The sequence below is a fragment of the Crocuta crocuta genome, unplaced genomic scaffold, assembly GCF_008692635.1.
Source record: "Crocuta crocuta isolate KB4526 unplaced genomic scaffold, BGI_CrCroc_1.0 scaffold16, whole genome shotgun sequence".
NCBI classification, from domain to species: domain Eukaryota; kingdom Metazoa; phylum Chordata; class Mammalia; order Carnivora; family Hyaenidae; genus Crocuta; species Crocuta crocuta.
The window spans coordinates 6,977,636-6,983,308 of record NW_027531893.1 but is presented as its reverse complement, the minus strand read 5'-3'; the positions used below and the strand labels follow the sequence as shown (position 1 = coordinate 6,983,308).

Sequence of the window (5,673 nt, the reverse complement as noted above, 5' to 3'; positions counted from 1 at the left end):
TGATGCCTGCTGCATCCCCCAGGGCCCGGCATGCAGGAGGTGCTCAATTAGTACAGGTTGAATGTGCGAATGAATGAATGAGTGAATGAATGAAGACGCTCCACCCAGCCCAGCCCACCCCATCTGGCTTCAGATTCCCTGGATATTCCACCCCAAGACACAGAGGCTGTGTGTGGAGTTGAGGTTGCACATCTCCGGACGCGGTGGGGACGGCGGGCCCCCTCACGCAGGGATCCCCCTGGGATCCAGGCTGAGCGCCCGCCCTGGGGCCTCCGAGGGCGAATGAAGGAAGGAGCCGAGCGGCCGTGCTCTTGGGCCCCACCATTGCGGCCGCCGCCGCCGCCAGGGGGCAGCACGAGGCTGCGCAAGTCTGCCCGGCTCTCTGGGGCCCCTTAGGGCTCGTGCGGAGCTGGGCAGGGGACAGGCTCCGTGTGTCCCTGAGACCGGGCTGGAGGGAGAGAGGAGCGTGGGGGAGGGCGTGAGGCCACGCGGCAAGGCTGCGCTGCAGCTGGCGTAGACCCGTCTCTGGCACCGAGTCGCTGGGTCCCCACGTGCGGCTCCTGGGGATCTCCCTGGGGTCAGTTCTCCGCTAGACTCAGGGCTCCCAGACGCCGGGTTTTGTTTGTCTGTTTGCCTTTAACCTTTGCATCCCCAGAATAAGGCCTAGCAGAGAGGAGGAAGTGGTTACAGTGTGGGCGCTGTCGCTCGCTGCTGTGTGGCCCTGGGCAGGCGTCTGCACCTCTCTGCAAAATGGGTCTGATAATAATCCTCGCTGCCAGAGTGTTGGGGAAAATGTCACGAGACAGTTTTCCCTTGTTGGCTGGTCCTCCGTGCACACCTACTTTCTGTTCTGTTCCATCCTGCCCCTGGGCACTTGCGCTTGCTGTTCCTCCCCCCAAATAGTCTTCCCGTGGCTTATTGACATCATGACACTCTCAGTTCACAAGCCATTGCTCATGGACCCCTTTTCAGAGCACCCCGCCACCCTCTACATAACCGCCTGGTTCCAATTTTTTTTTTAATTTTTTAAATTAAAAAAATTATTTATTTTTAAATTTATCTCCAACTTAGCATATAGTGCTCTGCTGATTTCAGAAGTAGAATCCAGGGACTCATCCCCTACGTATAACACCCAGTGCTCATCCCAATAGGTGTCATCCTTTATGCCCCTCACCTGCTTAGCCCATCCCCCCCCCTACACCCCCTCCAGCGACCCTCAGTGTATTCTCTGTATTTACGAGTCCGCCTGATTCATTTTTGGCAACAGTTACCTCGTCCGGGATTAACAGGCTCACGTATTAGTTGACTGGATCATTGTCTCTTGCTCCTAAAATGTCAGCTCTCTGAGAGCAGGGACCTCATCAATTGGGTTCACATTCATCCCCCAGAGCCTACCACGGTCCCCGGGACACAGTACATGCTTAATTGAGATTTGTTGCAGGGATAACGAATGAAAGAAAGAAGTCCGTGTGAAGCCCTTAGCTCCGTGCCTGGCGTACTGAAAGCTGCCAGTGAGCTGGCAATTAGTACTGTTAGCAAGCAAGACAGTAATACACTGAAGAAGCAGAGTCATAAAAGCCGGGGCGGGAGACAGCCATCCTGGGAGGGAGAGGGGCCTGGAGTTTTGGCAGCTGAGGGTCCTGGGAGTGCCCCTATCCCGCCCCCCCTGGGGTCCTCTCCTGCTGTGTGACCCTGGGCACCTCACTGCCCGTCTCTGGGCTATGCTATCTTCTTGAGCAATATGGCGTTGCAGCTGGGCTGCTTAAAGAAAAAAGGCACTGGGACTCCCCCACCCTGCTTCCTGCTTCGCGCTCTTCCCAGAAGGGCCAGGAGGTGATGAGGTGACGCGAAAGGAATCCAGAGGAATGACTTGTAACTGTCACTCTTGTGCAAGCGTGGGGTGGGGCTCTCCCCCGAGCTCTCCCTCCGCCCTGGCTCCAGAAACCCCCCTCAGCAACCCCCGTCAGCAGCCCGGAGTGCATCAAATTGGGGCCCCCCCCCTCGCCTCCCTGGGCTGACTTCCCAGCTGTGCCAGGCTGGGCTCTGGAAGAGTGTGAGGTGCGCCCCAAGCCCCGCTGAGCTGAGCCCCAAACCCCGCTGCCTGCTCGGGCGAGAAAAAGGAAGCGGGGGTCCTCGTGCCCTGGGCACCCACGAAGGTCCTCTCACTGATCAGGAGGCACCCGGATGAAGGAGTGACAAGGTTCCTTCTTCCCTGGTGGCTGCTGCCCACCCCCTATCCTCAGAACTCTGGGACAGAGCTCCCCCTGGAGGCCTGCCTGGAGGGGAGGGGGATTTTCTAGATGGAGAAAGCTCTCAGGGTCTGGAGGAGAGCCCNGGGGGGCGGGGGGGGGGCGGGGGGGGGGGGGGGGGGGGTGTGTGTGGTTATGTACCCTTCCACCTGCGCGTATTTGTGTATTTGAGCTGCTGCCCTTATTTCTTCAGTGTGTGTTTACTGAGCACCTACTATGTGTCGGGTATACAAAACCACGGGAGGCGGGTAAGGTGCCTGCCCTGGAAACTCACATTTCAGGCAGTACCACATTTGGTTCAGGGTGGGCAGAGGTGGAATGACCAGAGAGAGGCAGCCTGGGAAGATGTGGGGGAAGACTGGTCCCAGCTGAGGGAACAGCATGTGCAAAGGCCCAGAGGTACCCAGTAGGCCTGCAGTGGAGTGAGCAGAGCGTGGGGAGGCAGTGCGGAGGTCCAGTGCGTGTTCTGCGAAGCCCCTCAGGGGCTGCTGCACAGAGGGGCAGTGGCTAGAGGCAGACCAAGGACAGGGAAGTGACTCTAGAAAGTGGTGGCCCAAAAGAGACAAAGAGCACCAGACAGGAAGGAGCTGGTGCTGCCTGAGGCCAAGTTCCCATCCCTGCTCCAGCCCAGGGAGCCCCCTCCCAGAGACCCTGAGTGGGGCCACACACCCTAGGGAGGCGACTTCAGTCTAAATGACCTAGGGAATGAGCACCCTGGGGCGTGACATGGCGATGTTCAAATCTTGCCCTGTCCAGGTATTGCTGTGTGATCTCGGGTAAGTTGCATTGCTGACCTGGGCCTTCTCTCCCCGCCCATAGATTGGCACAAGAGTTCTGGGCTGGGACGAGGGTCACAGAAGTCCAACTGTGCCGGTCCCCAGGGCTGACACCCGTCATGGTGCCCAGTGTGCCGGGCACGTAGTAGGGGCAGAACTGGGTGGCTTTTGTCATTGCTAGTGCGACACCCGGATTTAAACCAGTAGTGTTTTAAAAAGCAAAGAATAATAAAATAATAATAACAATAATCCTCTTGGGGCGCCCGGGGGGCTCAGTCAGTTGAGCATCCGACTCTTGCTTTTGGCTCAGGTCATGATCTCGCGGCTCACGAGATGGAGCCCCACTCTGGGCTCTGAGCTGCCGGCGCTGAGCCTGGTTGGGATTTTCTCTCTTCCTCTCTCTCTGCCCCTCCCCACCCCTGCGCACTTTCTCACTCTCTCTCAAAATAAATTAACCGTTAGGGGCAACTGGGCAGCTCAGTCAGTTAAGCATCTTGATTTCAGATTAGGTGATGATCTCGTGGTGTGTGAGTTTGAGCCTCACCTTGGGCTCTGTGCTGACGGTGTTTGGGATTCTCTCTCCCTCTGCCCCTCCCCCATTCACTCTCTCTCAGAATAAACATTTACAACCAAACGTTAAAAGCCAAATTCTCATGTGCCAGGCTGTGTGCTAAGCATTCATGCATTCTCTCACTTTAACACGGCAACCTTCTGGCGAGGGGTGCTGACGTCGTTCCCATTTTACAGATGAAAAAACCGAGGAGCCAAGCGGGGGGACCCGCTGAGGGTTAAAGCGCGTGGAGACACCCCATCCTGGGGGCCTCCAGACCTGCCGAGTCCACCCCGGACATATCCACCCCCGTCTTCTCCGTGACAGACGCGCCTCCAACTTGCTGAGCCCCTTGCTGGAGTTTCCTTACTTAAGGTCAGTCTGAAGTGCTGAGCAGAGCACATGAGTCTGGATTTCATTAAAAGAGCAACAGGGAGTCACTGAAGGGTTTTGAGCAGAGGCGGGAGGCCCTGGTGGCAAAGACTCTGTGTCCCTGACCAAACTCCAGTCAGGCTCCTCTGAGCCTCTGCTCGCCTGGTGCAGACTTGAACTTCCCACCCTGTCCTTACAGACTCCATTTGGGGCAGAAATGCTGACAAGTGGGTTTAGGCAGAATCCCCTCCCCTCAGTCCTTTGTTTAAAAAAATTTTTTTTTTTAATTTCTAGGGGAGAGGGAGAGAGAGAGAGACAGCGTGAGCAGGGGAGGGTCAGAGAGAGAGGGAGACGCAGACTCTGAAACAGGCTCCAGGCTCTGAGCCGGCAGTCAGCACAGAGCCCGACGCGGGGCTCGAACCCACGAACCGCGAGATCATGACCTAAGCGAAAGTCGGACGCTTAACCGACTAAGCCACCCAGGCGCCCCTCCCTCCCCTCAGTCCTATTAGAGGTCCTCATCCCAGCTTAGCCAGAGCCCCCCCGCCCCAGCAGCTTGGCACTCGGGACCCCGCTCTGTGGCTACGCACCCCTGCTTTTCCTCTCCGCCTTTCGAGCTGAGCTCCACCTCGCTCCCTGAATGCACAACCCCACGGTGGCGGCCCCGGAGTCTGCATCCAGTCTCTTACTGCTCCGGCGAGTGTCAGAAATAATTTTTTCTTTAGCAGCGGTTGGGTTTATGATTTCAAAAGCTCATTCTGGCTGCTACGTGGAAAACATGTGAGGCTGCGGACATGAGGGGAGGCACAAGGCATGGAGGGAAGGAATGGGGGTGGGGGGGCAGATGGGTGGACATTTATGCTTTGGGGGGAGGCGTCTCCATGTCATCCTTGCTTTTGGACCTTACCTGGCTGCTGTCACTCTTCAGGTGAAGCTCTGTGATTGAGACCCACCCGTTTAGCCCGCTCTGGCTCCTGTGTCCTGGCCCCACCACACTCCTGCCTCAGGGCCTTTTCACGTGCTCTAAACTCTCTCAGGAATATCCTTTCCTTTGTCTAGTGAATTCCTGATCTTTCAGAAGATCTCAGGTCTACCAGCACTTTCCAGGGAAGACTCTCCTGGCTTCTCCAACATGAAGGCCGTCCCTGCTGTGGACACAGCAGGACTTGAGAACAGAGCTTATGGGCAGCAAATATTTGTCAGATGGCTGGCTAGATAACAGAAAAGTTAGGCCAGATCTTCTCTGCTGCTGGCTCAAGTCTGGCCACCAGGCTAGTGCCACGAGATGGGGGCACGATGGCGGGCTGAGGTCTCGGGCTGCAGGAGGCTCGAGCCACAGCAATTTGGGAGCGAGAACCCTCCACGGGACCTGTGTTCTCTGACGAGGTCAAGGGTAGGGCACTCGCTGAGCCCGGGACGCTTATCCAGCCCACCACCTGACACCCCCCTTATCAAGCGGTCTGCCATCCCTCTAGGGGAGGAACCCCCCCAGGGCGGGAACTGGGTGGGCACTTTTTACTCTGGATGTTCAGGGCCCCCAAAGAGAGCTTGGCATGGACGGCGCCACCAGCGAATGACTACAGACCACGACTGCACCAAACTCAGGTGTGCGATTCTCAGAGGCTGGGGCCCCCGCGGGGTTCAGCGGGTAAGCGTCCAGCGCTTGGTTTTGGTTCAGGTCATGATTTCACGTTCTTGAGTTCGAGCCCCGGATCTGGCTCTGCAC

At 57.3% G+C, this 5,673-nt stretch overlaps 1 protein-coding gene across 3 annotated transcripts in view; it reads right to left on the bottom strand.

Moving 5' to 3' along the window:
- The window catches only part of LITAFD (LITAF domain containing), a 13,924-nt gene that overhangs the window by 6,863 nt on the left and 1,388 nt on the right, over nucleotides 1-5,673 (bottom strand). The gene's annotated exons all lie outside the window — the stretch shown is intronic.